The 14,338-nt window shown below is 44.7% G+C and overlaps 1 protein-coding gene across 2 annotated transcripts in view; it reads left to right on the forward strand.

Annotated features, from left to right (window-relative positions):
• Positions 1-14,338, forward strand: part of FOXO3 (forkhead box O3) — a 58,344-nt gene that overhangs the window by 20,474 nt on the left and 23,532 nt on the right. The window lies entirely within an intron of this gene.

Raw genomic sequence — 14,338 nt, forward strand, 5'->3', positions numbered from 1 at the left:
CCCCCCCCCAGTTTTTTATGGTTTTGTAATAATGCTTAGGTTTTCGTTCATCGTAGTTTTCCAGTTGATATATTGCTTTCCACCAGCTCTGCCACCCAGTCATGCCTCCACCTCTGCAGAATGGAGATACAGGGCTTTTGTTTGCCTGACCCATTGCCTGGCCACTGTTGGTGGCCAGGGGGTCTTGCCTTTTCAGTAGCTGTCAGGCAAAAGTATGGTCAGCATAAAAATCGTGGCAGCATCCCTATATTTCCTCACCACCTCCTTGCCCTCCTTCGCTGGCCTCAGCGGCTGTGCTTCCTTGTGTTAGCTTCATGGAGGACTAAGAAACATCTGTGATGTGTGATTTAAGGCACTTTGTCCAGCTGTTCATTGCTTGATGTGATCCTGTTTCTGCAGACAGGCAAACCCTTCAGGAACAATTGTTCCCCTTGGCTTTTCTTTCTAGAAAGCCATGGCCTTGAGGCTGCATCACATGATGGTGGTGGTGATTTTTTCCTAAATGAAGAGGGTAGGAAAAGCACTGTATTTATTTATTCTAGATTTTCTCAGAGGGACCTGAATAGTAAAGTTTCTGTTCTAAATGAGGGTAGAGAGATTTCTCCTTTGGGTTGAGGTTTGTCAGTTTGTTATCTTGTCATTTGATGCCTGTTAAATTGCTGTGGAAGCACCAGAGTGAGGAGCTAGTGATCTTTTCAGACGTAAAAGAAATTTAAAAATGAAGAATTAAATAGTTTACTCTCTGAGGCTAAAATTACAGGTACTAAGTGCTTTGTCTGTTTTATTGGTAGAGAAACTTTTATTGTTTGTTACAAGTCATTTACTTGACAAGTGCAAGAACAAAGTCTGTAGCCCCTTTCTGTTGGTTTGGATGAATTACTGCATGTGTCGCTAGTTCTGATTCCTCTTCCCATACTTCCCTGCCTGCCTACCTTCCCTCTTGTTTAGGGCATGAATGTTGTGCCTCTGGTCACTTTGATAGAAACATCATGGTCTTGAGACAAATTTCCCCTTTTTCACCTAGTATTATTATTTGGTTTATGTCTCTGGGCATGCAAAGATGAGAACAGCTTGCACAGTGCTTGCAATCTTAGTGATACAAAGGGGCAAATTAAAGGACAAAATAACTTGGAGAAGAGAGAAGAGGAGAAGGTCGTCAGGGTGTAACTTCAGGTGCCTCTGTGCCTCACATGAGCAGTGGGGCAGTTTTGACCTTGGGTGCTCTGAAACAAGCTTCAGCTCTCAGGATGCCTCAGGATCCTCAACTCCCAGCTTGCATATCCAAGATGCCTAAAGGTGGGTAGCTGGGGCTTGTCCTGCTCTTCCTCACCCTCTGTCGCCAGTATTGTGGTGATTATTGTAGGGCTTTGTGGGGTTGGTTTAATATCAAAGTAGTTTTAAAAACAACAAGGCAGGCAAGACAGTGGCTGCTGGTAAAATGACTCTGGGAAGATGCCTCAGGGGGGATTAAGACACAATGCTGACACTATTAACTGAGAAGATCCTACCTCCTTCAGCTTCACTTTGTTTTGCCAATGTTAAGAAGGAACAGATCAAAGGAACTATAAACAGTTAAAAAACCTCTCTAGGCAGAAAGGAGGCAGTTGTTTGGGAGCTGCTCACTGGGAGCAGACACCTGCCTTCAAGTTTGCAGGGATCTCAGCTTCTCAGCTCCCAAAACATGAGGTGCTGCGGGACTGATCTAGGAGAGACATATGTCCTCTTTTGTATCGATTTTAGAAAACATTATGCCGCCTACCTTCTGTTAGTAGTAAACAGTATTTTTATTTGAGAAAACTGTTCTGTGGGGCTGCTGTCACCAGTGGCTGACAGGGGCCCTGTGAGTCTGCGAGCGCTGCCTTGCAGAGCTGTGGTCCCCAAGCCCCAGTGAGCAATTTTGGAGAGGGAAAAGGGATGCAGCCGTTCTGGGGAGTGTGTCCATCACTGCTCGCTGCTCTGTTGTGCACTGCTGTTGTTCCCCCTGCACACCCCGGGGGAAGCAGTAAGTCCTTGCTGGCCCTTGAGGAGGAAGGTGTGATGGGACTTGGGCAGGTAAGGTCAGGCACCTCCCAGCCCTCCAGCAGCAGTGCTGCATCCTTTGCGGGAGGCAGTTATGGCCACAGGTACTGGCACAGCCTTCAGTTCAAGGTGTGTAGCTCCAGGAAGCCTGAGCTTTTTGAGCAGTCTCCTTTTTTAGTCTGTCCTGCCTTCTCTGACGGTTTTAAAAATCTACTTTTCCAGTAACCAAGAGTTTCAGTCTTTCCCCTTGCACTTCCTTGCCTACCCCACTCCAGAAAAAGTAGTTGCTTGGCCTCGCTGGCAGACAGCCTCTCGTAAATCTCCACAGGCTGGATGGTTTGTAATTTATTGCCCACCTACCCCAGATATTTTCAAATTACTCATGTTATTTGCTGGCCTGCCTTTTACCATCCATTTTCCTTTTCTTTCCCTTCTAGCGAAGTATTTATCTCAGGCCTTTCACACACATAAAAATCTTCAATTTAGGTGCATCAGTTTCTAAGAAGTCCATCTTCTCTGCTTTGGGTATGGATTATCCCTCTTGACTTTGACTCCTCCACAATAGGAACCTGTGTCGTGGAGGAATGTGTGGTTATTGGGTTGCCTCCTACATCTGCTAGAGGCGTTAACTTGAAGCAACAGCCTCTGAAATTAGGACGCTTAAACCATGTCCTTTCCTGGATCTCTCCTGCTGCATGTCATTTCTTGTATGTGAAGTTGTTTATTTGGCTAGATGATGGCAGTCTCTGGCTTTTGCTATCTCTGCAGACGCATATGGTCCTGCTGATAGAGAGTCCTGTGTGTCTGCCTCAGATTTGCGGGTGACAGTGGCATGTGCAGAAAGAAATGGGTGGAGTTGGCCGCACTGTACGGTGTGCAAGGCTCTGCAAAATCCCTATCTGTGGGAATTGCTAGTCAGCTCTTATCGGTCACGTCCCGACGCAGTGAGTTGTAGAAATCAAATTAGCAGACAAGTCAATTGCTTACGTCAGTCAGAAGTTTTGCACTGGGGATGATGTGATAGTCCAGGGCCTCTCGCTGCATAGCATTTCTGGGTTTGATTACGAGGGCTGTAACAAAATGAAAACCTGACAGTGCAGTTTTGTTTCTGTCTTGCCTTTTTTTTTTTCCTTCTTTCTTGCTCAAAACATTTTTCATTTGGGGCAAGCAGAGCAGAGAATCTGTCCTTGCTATAGAAGTAGAGAAAGCTTTGCCCTGTTATTTTATAAAACAAGTTGTTGTGACATACCACACAGTTCCTGACATCACTCAGTAGTTCATTAGCCTGTCACTGTACAAGCATATTAAATGACAAGCTAAAAAACACAAGACAGTACAACGGTCCATTAAAATTCATAAAGGATATCAAATATTCAAAGTAAGGGATGTAAAAAGAAGCCATTTGCTGTAAATACTAATACCTGTAGTTGCATAAACATAATGAAGAGTGCTGTGCACTGCCAAGCAGCGGACTGCTGCTGACAAACCCACGACTGCTTGGGAATCCCTGCAGTTATTTATTTCCAGAGAGCTGCTACTGCTTCAGCAAAAGGTCTCCTTCAGAAGCTCCAGCCTGTCATGTGAACCTTTTCTCCTAAACAAACACCACAGCTAACTTGAAATTGGAGGCAAGATCAATTACTTTCAAGCTCCCAGTAGCACAGAGTAACAAGACATGATGTTACTCATTTCTTGTGTCTGGGGCAAAAGCAATGGACCTCTGGCTTAAGATTTTGGAGGGGGTTTATTTATTTTCTTCTGTACTGCTTTCCCTGGAGTATTTACATCATATGTCATGATATCCTCTAGTAATTCTTAACTTTCTTCATAACTGCAAATGCCTGTATTAGCAAAGTGGAACTGAACTTCCCAAGTACAGGCAGCAATTAAGCTTTAAGGTTTTTAAGGGCAGGCTTTCTGAATAAAAGCTTTAGAGCTCCCACCAGTTCTTTCAAGAGCAAATCCCGAATTCATTTTCAGCTTCATCCCATCTTCTGGAAGAATATCTAGCCTTAAATGCAAAAATTTAAAGCAGTGGAGAATCCAACCCACCTTTAAGTGTGTTTTTCAGAAGGTTAATTACCTTCATTGCTAATACGTACATGTTATTTCTGCTGTGGTTTTGGTTTCCAAATACCTGGGCCTTGTTAAGGCTTTGTCTGCTAGTAATACTGTCCCCAGCCTCCTCTACCCAAATCTGTAATAAATTAGTTTTTGTCTGTAGAGATTCTAAAAATAATTTCTTACTGGAATCCAATTGCATCTGAGAGAAGCGAGGTGATAATCAAATGATGTCACCCTCACGTCTTGCACTGCATCTTGCTGCCTGCCAAAACTAGCAACTGTTGCTATGTACCCAGGGGAAGGTGATACTCCCAGCCTTTTCTTGGTGCTGGAAAGCACTCCTTTCCAGGGCTTGTCAGGCCCCTGAGAGCTGCTGACGTCTGTCTCAGGCTTTTCATTTTACCCTTACTTGTTGGGATAGCCATGGAGGAACATGGATCATGTCCTGTGGGATGCTTTGAATTTTTCCTTTTCCTGAAGAAGACCATTTCTCAAAACTACTGCCAGTCTGGAGAACTGATGTGATTTAGCCTGTGAAATGCCTGTATTGCAGTGCTTGGGCTCTGGGGTAGAGACCTCGCTGCAGTGTGTGTGGTGATGGCCGAAAATCCGTGCATCAGGACAGCGGCATGACACCGTGACATTCCCAGCCAGTGTTTGTTTCCTTATCTCAGTAACACTCCTGCAAACTTGGCTGATGGTGAGACTCTTCCCCCAGCTTTCCTCTGGGTACTACCAAAAGATCAAAACCCCCCACCAAAACAGCAGGGCTCGTTGTCATTTGACACATGGGGCTCCAGAAGTTCTTCAATAGTGAGCCCAGTCCTGTGGTCAGCAGTAGGCAGGTGATACAGCAGGTTGCTTTCTCTCCAGTAAGAGTCAGCATAACCTGGGGCATTCAGTACCTGGCAGATGATGTTCACCACATCGCAGGGACTAGTTGTCAGCAAGACTAGAGTTGTGAATTGTTTTTTTTCCCATGCTTTCCTAGCAAAGCATGCTGTTGGGGCATCCCAGATCTGCTGTTGATGAGACTTATTGGCAGTGTGTGCTCATGAAAGGGTAGATTCCCCTCCTGACGAGCATGTGACTACTATTAATATTTGCAGGAGTTAGACTCTGATGCTGTTACCCCATTCCTGCCAGACCTACTTCTCTGCAAGGCAGAGCCCTGAATTTGCAGAGACCTCTCCAACAAACCCAGCATCATGCTGACCTCTCGGTCTGTGCCTGGAACTGAGCAGGCAGGCCTGGCCTTACTCCCCCTGCATTGGGCAGGTGGCTTGCCTGGAGTCCCCACACACTGCGCCCTCCTCAGGGTCTGCCAGCTGGCCCCCTCCCCGGTGGGAGGGGAACTGCAGGTACAGGGCTCTCCCATGCCCACCTGTGTCCCCAGATGATTTCCACACACCCAGGACTCAGGGTGGAAACCTGGGATTGCAACAAGTCAAACGTTTGTAAGGTCCTGGCAGCCACTCTCTGCCCTATCTGAATTTAAAAAGGATTGCTTACAGTTTTTGTCTTAATTTTGCTACAGTTGTTATCTAAACATACAAGCTCCATTTTTGTGTTTTTGGGCAGCATAAGGGTGCTGGATTGCAGGCAGCCTGAGATACAATCCTGATTTTGTGCAGGACTTCATTTTTTGTTTTAAACATGCATGATTGCAAACAGCATTGTACCCAGTTCCAGCAATGTCCTAATTCTGAGGAGGGAGTGGGGGATGGAGAGGGGGCATGGCAGAAGAAAGTGCTCTGTGTTTGCTGGCTGCTGTACCGGGGTGATGGGGTAGGGTTGAAGCACTGAGGCGTTTGACAGCATTATAGTTCCCAAGGACTCTTTTCCAAGCATCCCACTATATAGCAGTAATCCAGAGCTACTTGACATGTAAGTGCCCATAAATGGTGGAGTAAAGTTATTTAAAGTTATTAAAGTAATTTTGCCTTTAACCAAGTGAAATAAACCAAGTTATCTAGGTGGAAAAAAGGACAGGAGCTAAAAACCAGCAAAATACCAAACTGTGACTTGTTCAAAGTAGCCTGTGAAAGTATCTTGAGGTCGTTTTTCCTGAAAGTCTTTGAAATTGAAACACTATGGACTCTTGCCTCTTGGCACACAGACCAATTCCTTCTCCTCCTCCTGGCAGATTCTGGCTAACAGTTGCTCTTTTTTTCCTCTTTTAAATACCCCTGAATCACAGAGCTTGCTTGCTCTGCTTTTCTTCATTCAGGTCTAAAGCCGAAGGACTGTGTCGAAGTAGTGAAGAGAACAGCATGTACTGGACGCTAGAGCCAAGGGAGAGGGGGTGGGCAGAGGGAAGAGATGGCCCTGTCTCTAGGCTTCAGTCCTAATCCTGCAAATTTTTTCTCCCATGAAGAGTCTGACAGAGGTCAGCCAGACTTCTTGCATGAATGGCAATTACGTGCAATTCAGCATCGTGCTTGCATAATGCTTAAAGTAATATATAACATATAACATGACCAGAGTGTGTGATAAGGCATAGATGGGGTGCTTAAGCCAGCTGAATGGAGAGGCTGCCGAAGACATGTGTGGGATTAATTAAATAGAAATTTTGAGTGTTTGGCAAGCAGGGCTGAGTTAGGTCCTGGAACTCAGAGGAAATGGCTCCCTAAAAGGAAGATATAAATGCAGTACCACCGGTGTCCACTGTGCATTCCCTGGCATCAGCCCCAAGGAGGAAGGTTAGTCAAAACGCATGTGATCTTTCCAGGAATTATCTGCCCAGGTGGCCCAGTTCCCTGTGTGCCCGTATCTTGTGCACTCCCATGTTTGGCACTGCTGTCAAATCAGGAAGCAGTGTTTCAAACCACCCCGTACTCCTGTTGCGTTTCTGATTACGTTGTGGGTTCTTGTTGGGTTCAGTGGGAACCATTTGTTGGGGCCTGGAGCTGCGGAGCAGCTTTTGCCTGGTGCAGCCCAGAGCCAGGGCCATTGCTCACAAACGTGGCACTGGAACAGCAGGAGGGAGGTGAAAATGAGCTAAAATTTCACCCTGTTATGCCCTAATGCCTTATCAGCACATTTAGGGTCTCCCAATACAGAAGGCCTGTCAGGTAGATGCAGCTGTTTTCCTGGAAAAACAGCTTCAGTCCTTACTGTTCTGCTGGACAGATATTTTCTGGCATATGCCTATATTAAGCTACTTCACTGAAATGCAGCTTACGAAAATGCAATTTACGAGCAACATGGAGTCCAAAGTGCCCAAACACTTCTGCACTGTTGGAAAAAACATGCTCCTCTGTGCATATAGCTTTAAGGTTTCTTGCCATCCTAACTTTAATTGCTTTTGACACACTCATTAGGGGCAGTGGGGTGAGGGGGACAACTCTTCAGTGTGAGTTAAACAAGAGGAACTCAAGTGCTGCCTGCTCCTGCCTGTGCAGGCAGAGTGCCACGGGGGCAACAGCTGATGAAGATGGCAGCTGCTGCAGATGCAGGAAAAGACAAATACCCATCTGCTCCCTCCTACTGTCTTCCCCCTTTGTTGACAGCATCGCTGTTTGTCCTGTTAAAGCCTTATGTGGCTATTGCTACCCATATCCCCAAAGGCCCAGAGTGTGGTGAGGAAGCCTCCAGCCTCTTCCTCCTTATTTATGTGTATCAGGAGGAAAAACTTAGATGGAGATAGGTTTGCCAGGGTCATCCTGTTGTAGTAATGATGATGGCAACAATTCATAGCTGAAGCATTTGATTTGTTAACCTTATAAAAAGATGCCATTAAATACTGTATTTAGCTCCTCAGGGGAAGTAGCCTAGTTTCTTTTTCATTTTCCTTTTCTCATTCCTGTTTTAACATTAGTGACTCAGCTGTCACTCTGCTTCAGAAGGGCCACTGGGGTTATGGCTGTGATTGGATGGCACCAAGAACCCATTTCTGCTGGAAATAATTAATATGATTCATTTTCACCTCAAAAAGAGCCTGATACAAAACTACTAGAAGGTTTTCATTAACTTTTGCAAGCTTTGAAACTTGCCTGTGAACAAAATTGGAAATTTCTGTGTGTCTCCTCTTGTTTGTCCTTGTCAATAAGGCAAAGACTGGTGCATATCTAACCCTCCACGTTGCAGGCATTCCTCTTCAAATCTACAAAGCAGTTCACAGTGTATGCATTTAGATACATGGCAAAGCCTTTGCAGGTGGGAATCTCTCTTTGCAACAGGGCATGGAGTCAGATCCTACAAATACAATGAGTTTCTACTAGCTCTGAAAAAAGTGACTAGCGACAAGCATGGACTCTTCCATCTCAATTTTTTGATTCCCCACTTTGCTAATCTTAACTAAAAAGTACCCTGGTCCATTTCTGATTTTTTAGATAAACCATCTCCTCTAAACTTTAATCATAGGAAAAAAAAAAGAAGGAAAAAAAAAGCATAAAGCTAGTTTGTGTTAGCCCATTTTACATTTTGCATATCAACTCATATTACAAAAGTATTATCAGACCTGTCATGAGGTATGCGCATACATGTCATGCAGAGTGCTTGGTAGTGGGTTCCTTCCCTTTCCCAGAAGGAGGGAAAATATCCCTATAAGCATTTGCCAATGCTCGCTCTTTTAGCCCTCATCTGTTAAGCTGCAATGTGAAGGTTCTTGTTTCTTGTGTACCTTTGTTATGAAAATGATACCTGGCATGCTTAGGAGGCCTTGCATTCTTGAGCTATGAATGCTGTGAACCATGTCATAAAAAAAGATGATGTACAAAGGCACCATCATTCTTACCATTGCCCTTTCAAATTTGCTCTGCGTCTTGGAACAGGTAGAGGTTTTGAAAAAAGACATACTTTAAGCGGTGTAGTTCTACTACCATAACTCAAAGTTTTCCCCCTAAAAGCAGGATGTAACATGTCCACCCTACCCACCTGGGGTCTGGGACCAGTTTCTCTTGAGAAGCAGAAATTAGTCTTCCTGTCTGGTGCTGTAAGAGAGCACCTATCTGGAGGGATTGTGGGGCCATCTCAGAGTACATACAGCTATTGTAACCCCAAGATGCATAGATCTTGATTCAGCAAGTCCATACTTAAAATTTTCCAGAGCAGGGGACGGTGTCTGTGAAATGACGCCATCTCAGGGTACTGAGAGGCTGCCTCAATGCGTGTCCTGAAGGGCAAGTAAGGCAAGGCTGGTTTGTGATAGCAAATGAAACCAAAGCAAGCCTCTTGATTTTATGTACTATAGCATCTTTATTGAATTAATTCTTCTTTGTCTGCCTATTGAGGCTCTAAATTTCCAGATGTAAGTGTCTTCTACTCGTGCAGTCCTTCCCACAGTGGGAGCTCTACCAGACTGTGACCTACCAGGTAGGTAATTCTTGTCCTCGTACCTGATGACAACCTTGGCTGTTGGCACAGTCAAGGTCCTGAAACCTATCGCCGTGTGGCTCCACAGCTGCCTCTGAAAACTGTCCCAGTCTATGTACTAAGCGATACAAGGGCCCCACCAAGGCTGAGTTTTGGTTTCAGGAGGGATTACTCATGTCTACAGGTTTAAACCAGGCACATGAAAGGGCTTCTCCACTCATTGTTCTGCTATTTGGGCCCTGGTGTTGGGGTGGGGTGCTAACAAAGCATCAGGAAGTGCTGAAGTATTTTGACACAGCCTAGCTTTAGGCTCTACATTTAGCACTTGTGATTGTGATTGTATCAATTACATTGATCTAAAAAAAAAAAAAAAAAAAAAAAAAGAGGTTACTTTCATACCTGTGCATTTGCCTGGGTTGTGAGGTTTCTGGGATGTTGGCAGTTGCATGTGAAACAGGAATGTCCTGCTTGCTATAGCAAAGGGCTGATTCATTGGCAGTGTAATAGGTGTCATCTTCCCTTTTGTCATCTCCTCAGGTATATTTTACCCTTGCAGTGAACAGAAAACAAATTTTTAAAAATCCAGTAAAACCAGTAACATGCAAGTCACCTGAATGAGGTGAGGTTCAATGAAGACTAAACCAGTTCATAACTGGGGTTAGGTGAGGCTGGGATGAATCCGGAAAGGTAGAGGGTGAGGGTTAGCTCTCTGAAGCTGCCATGCCCTAGGAGGCACGGGGAGTGACATCCCAAAGCAGCTGCAGTACCAAAGCCTCCCTGTGCCAAGGGTGAGATCCACCTTCTCCAGTGGAGAGGGTCAGGCACTTGCAGAGGAAAACAGGAAGATGGGCTGGTGGGCTCATTTGCTGGAAGTGCCGGTTTCTCCCCATGACTGCCAAGTGGGGTCAGCATCACTAGCTTGGATGTCAGGGTCTGACCTGGAGCTGCCCAGGCTGGGTAAGGAGAGTTAAATTTTAAGGCTGTAAAAAAGTTTTTCTACATAGGAAAAAAGAAAATATCAAACGTTCTCAACTTGGAGATTACAGCCAGGGCATCACAACGTGGAAACTAAAGCCACGTGCCTTGGTGGTGAGTTTGTGGGCAGGGCTGGTTTTGGGGCTGAGTGTCCCAGTGTGATGTGCTCATGGAAGTCACATTAAATAATGGACTAGGGAAGGACTCCTGAATTAAACCCATCTTGCTACCATTTGTGTAAAAACAGTGAGGATGTGGATGGTTTTGTCCACCTGTGTCATCTGGCACACCATAAGCTTGGTTTGTGTATACAGAAAGCAAGTCTGTATGATTTTTCAAATACATTTCTAAATGCAGTGTTTAAAATATATTCCCCAACGCAGAGGGAAAATGTAGGAAACCATAAGACACCGAGAGGCTAGGGAGTACCGGTGTGTTATTCTCAGGATGAATGCAGAATCCGCATCAGAATACATCAAAAGGAAAACTGATCACTTTCTACTTTCAAAAGGCATTAATATTTTACAGCTGCCATTAGGTTTTGAAGAGTGCACAGGTTTTTATTGGTAGTACCATAGCTACCCAGTCCCGAGTCGTGAAGGAAGAGATAACTTTCTCAAGTTGTTCTGTCCACTCATCCCTCATTTCTTAATTCACACCCGTCCACACCAGTGCTGAGGTAACTTGGTGAATATGTGGAGTCACAGTTGTTCATTCCCATAGTGGGATGGTTTAGGGGTTGGGTTTTTTGCCCCTAAAAGCCAGCAGTTCAGACCCACAGAGAGTCATGCTTAGGTGTGCCCTTGGCTTCCCCAGTGCTCGGGTCAGTGAAGCAGGACTGTTCCTTTTGCCGTGTCAGCTACTGACTGAAGCACATCATATTTTAAAAGGCACTTTAAAAAAAAAAACAAACAAACAAAAAAATCAGATAGTATCTTCTGGTTCGATAATAACTAATTATGTGCTTAAAATAGTACGAGAGGGGTCCTGTTTTAGATTAGTCTACATAGCAGAAATGCCGGGGGCTGTTTTGGAGCTTGCTTGAAGGCTTTCTCGCGAGAAGGTCTCGGGTGCCTGTGCTGGCTTTTGAAGGGCTTGCTCAGGCCTGATCAAACTCAGTCAGGCAACAGCGTATCAGATCTGTTCCTCTCATCAGTCACATGTCAGCCGTAACTGTCACCAGATTTGCAGTTTAGTGTGCACAGCTCAACACTTCCAATTAATGCAGCCCAGGTATTTAACAATCTATCATTTTCATAGCTAGCACTTTACAGAACTGCGTGCAAGGCAGCCTTGCACTTGGATAAGGCAGGAGCCCTGGAAGGCTTCCTTCATACACATGGATTTTACTCTTTCCCTGCCACTGTGTGGTGGAAGATATTGCTGGTTTAGTTGCATTTCACAGGCTTAGGAAGTGTTAAAAAAAATCAGCACGTGACTACAAAAAAATTTAAAAAAATAAAGGTTTATAATAGGTGATTCAGCAGTGAGAGGCTTTTGTGATCTTCCATGGGAAGCTACTATTTTTAGTGAATTATTATAAGCAATAGCATCACTCACATTTATTTATAAAGGCTTGAAAGAACACCCATACATGTTTCTAAATAGTTGATGTATAGTAACGGCCATATGCTGAGAATGAGCGAAAATAGAATTGAGCACTCTGCTTTCCACAACACTGCGTGAGGGTTGTGCTAGGATCTTTGCATCTAAGAAATGAAAAACAGGGATTTTTTTTTTTTTCTAATTCTTCTTTCTAGCAAAACAAACCCAAAGCCTTCAAGATGAAAGTCTGCCTCGCAGTAAAATGGAATTGGTTTCATTGAGGTCTAACTGGGTGACCACTGGGGTTTGTGAGGACTTTTCCAGTAGCTTCAGCAGCTGGCAGACTGGGGCTGTGCTGACAGTGGTAGCTATTTTTATGAGACTTACTGTATGTATAATAGTTGGGTTGATTAGTTGTATGTGCCTGTACTTCTCTTGGGACTCTGTGGCATGGAGGAGGAGAATTACAGTGATGCAATGCTGAAGGGGCTCCACAAATACGGCATGGTGTCATTTCCAAAGTTCCTACAGTAGAAGTGCTTTAAATGTGCGGGCTTGCCATTAAGAAAAAAGTAAACAAATAAAGATGTTATCTGCTGATGACGCCACTCCTGAACAGAAATTAGAGCTGTTTCAATCTGGCTCTGCAAAGACCCAGCCATGTGCATTCATTGCAGCTTTTTTGTATGCAGATCCTTGGGTTCAGTAAGGGGCAACATCTTCCATTCTCTTGCTGACTGTGTTTATGTCCCAGTCAAGTCTGCAGTGAGCTGCCTTGGGATTTTCACTCATTCAGCACCTTGCAAGAGTAATGCCTTAAAGTAAATTCCTACTCTTCATTAAGTTAAATCCCTTGATTGAAATGAATTATATTCTGGAATTTTGGGCAGCTGGGATACGAAGTGTGGGGAACAGAATGAAAAAGGTGGCTCTTGACAAGGTACCTTTAGCAACCTCCCAAAGACAGTGCCTGCCCCCTGATTCCCAAATTCCATCTTAACATGGAGAAGCATCAGCATAACATGTAGAGGCTAACACTTTACTTTTTAGGGGACTTCCAATAGCAAAGGATGCCGAGGTACATGGCAGGAGGAGTTGCTGGAGAGCCCAGCCTTGTTCTTGTTTCACAGCTGCATTAGTTAAAGTATCAGCATTTTCCTCGCTCTCTGCTTCCCATCTTGCAACACCCGGTGGAAAAAAATAAATGACAACTGGCATGTTCTACTCATAGCAAAACAAATGTTATTTATTAGAGTACTCCTGTGGTCAGAGGGTGTCTGACTGTAAAATAACTGGAGATTTTTCTGCTAACTGGAAGCGTGATGCTCTGAGACAATTTCCAGGCAGTGTATATTTTCAGCTAAGTTTTATTTACGACAGCTAGTGATTTGCAGTATCACTGCTTGCAAAGAGTGAGGCAGCAGTTGCTTTAGCTAGAATTAATTATTTTTTTTTGTTGTTATTGTTGGGAGGGGAAACTTTTGATTAAGTTGTGACTCAGTTCCCACAGCTCCATGCATTGAGGTGCTTTTCTTTTCAAAAGGGAGGGCGGGCATAAGCCTCCTTGGAGGGCACGTTGCTCGCCGCCTGCCCTTGTGGCAAGGAGCAGCTGAGGCAGTGGGGAGCGAGGCGCCTGTTGTTAGGGAGGGTTTGTTTTCCCTGTGCTAATCACCTTCTCCTGTCATAATTTGGCACGGCACAGTGCCCTGCGTGCTGGACGGAGGCAGATCCACATACTGCTCTCCTATCTGAGCTAGCGCATTTCGGAGGATAAATCTTTGCTGGACTTAATGTTTGTCCAAGGAGCTTTAATATCACTCAATGCTTTCTGCTTTTTCTAGTGGTGGGGGACAACGGACAGAGATGCAGGCAGAGAGCCAATTACAGTGGGGGCCTCTTGTAGCTATTCCCCTACCACCAAGGTCAGAAATACTCCTTTGAAAAGAGGGTAAGGAGGGGAATCCACAGAACCACCCTTCAGATGCCTAGCTGACCTTTTCCCCCTAAATCTATGGGGTGTTTTTTCCCTTTTTGTGCAGGAGGGGCATGCTTGGGTAGGGCTGAGCCTGTGTCATCCCACTTATCCTTTCCTAGGGCTGTGAGGATGGTGGCCTTTGCCAGCTGGGTGCAAAGGGATTTACCCTGCGGGACCCTGGTGCGCCCTCACTGCTTGCTTCTACATCTGGTGAGATTTGTGGGAGCTGCCTTAGGAACTTGCAGATGATGCCAAACATTGAGCACTGAAAGCTTTTGGATGTCAGGAAGTGTTTCTTTTTTCTCTGTGTGTAATTTGCTTAATGTTTTTTTTTCCCCCTGCAACTTCCATAATTTAGGAAAAATATAACAATCTGGAATACATACTATTTTATATGGAAAAAGATGTATATCAGTAGAACATGACTGGATAGATACTGTGGAA

The sequence above is a fragment of the Athene cunicularia genome, assembly GCF_003259725.1.
Source record: "Athene cunicularia isolate RWA chromosome 3 unlocalized genomic scaffold, athCun1 chr3_part1, whole genome shotgun sequence".
Taxonomy (NCBI): domain Eukaryota; kingdom Metazoa; phylum Chordata; class Aves; order Strigiformes; family Strigidae; genus Athene; species Athene cunicularia.